This window comes from Schistocerca cancellata, unplaced genomic scaffold (assembly GCF_023864275.1).
Source record: "Schistocerca cancellata isolate TAMUIC-IGC-003103 unplaced genomic scaffold, iqSchCanc2.1 HiC_scaffold_551, whole genome shotgun sequence".
Taxonomy (NCBI): domain Eukaryota; kingdom Metazoa; phylum Arthropoda; class Insecta; order Orthoptera; family Acrididae; genus Schistocerca; species Schistocerca cancellata.
In genome coordinates this window covers 3,659-5,000 of record NW_026046564.1, presented here as the reverse complement: position 1 = coordinate 5,000, position 1,342 = coordinate 3,659, and positions in this window count along the sequence as shown.

Genomic DNA, 1,342 nt, shown 5'->3' with positions numbered 1-1,342 from the left:
CACAACACAGCCATCTATGAGAATGTGACCAAACTACATTGCCGTCTGGCCCAGAAACGACACCTCCATCTACAGGAATCCAACGGAACTACACCAACCATACTGCCAAACCACAGCATCGCCATCTATGACAATGTGACGAAACCACATGCAATAGCCCCATCTACGCGAATCGGACGACACTACGTCCACCATGTCGCGCGCAACACGAAAACTAAATACCGCCATCTGCAAGTCTCCCGAAACATGACCTGCTGCACCGACGATACCGCCATCTATGAGACGCCACCCCGACTACGACATCGCTAGGTCCCACAGTACCCATTTTCCGACGCCACCCACAAAGCCTGCATAATCTGTCCACCACAGGAACCCGAACGCCAGTGCCTGCGTCGCACGAAGTAGTCAACCGACAATCACTCCACCCGCACCCGCACGTGCCCCACCCCAACCGCCGAAATCGCAACTCCAGCGGATGAACGGCGGACTCTTCCCGCACTCGTACGTTGCAATCCACCCCTATATCTTGCGTTTCACGAAGAGTTATATCCAATATGCCAAATTCCCGCTGTCCCTATACATGCTGTAAGTCTGTGCACACAATATGAACCACACATCAGCGAGACACTCTATCACACATTACTCTCTGCCTGTAACAGACACAGATACAATATGTAAGCACCAGCATGGACCAACGTCCGGTGCATCCTCTCCGCCACAGTACACCATCCACACTATGATAACCACACCAGGGGGTCCAATTCTAAAATAGAATATCCCACCCGTCCGACATCCACAATTGCTCAGATAAGCCACCAACACCCACACATGTCTACACAGGGGTGCACCCAACACCACCACACTGCCTCCTGTTACGGCACAGAAACAATGGCAGGAATGAATCACACAGGTCTGCCGCTCCCTTGCCGCAACCACAGACGCGGCGCGCCTCCAGTCACGAGCGAAAAGCGCATCCTGACGAGACATAACTGCTGTGACATACTGAAGCTGCCTCAGACATTCACTTACAATGATCACTACCAACGAACCTCGGCCCCCCCCCCCCCAACACACTCTCTTACCACGTTGTGTACTGTAATCCAACCCATTTCGCACCTTAACCTAACCCATTTTGCACCTTAACTTAACCAAATTCGTAACGCAATTTGTACCGCAATGTAACGCAATGTGTACCGCAATGTAACGCAATGTGTACCGCAATGTAACGCAATGTGTACCGCAATGTACCGCAATGTGTACCGCAATGTACCGCAATGTGTACCGCAATGTGTAACGCAATGTGTAACGCAATGTGTACCGCAATGTGTACCGCAATGTGTAA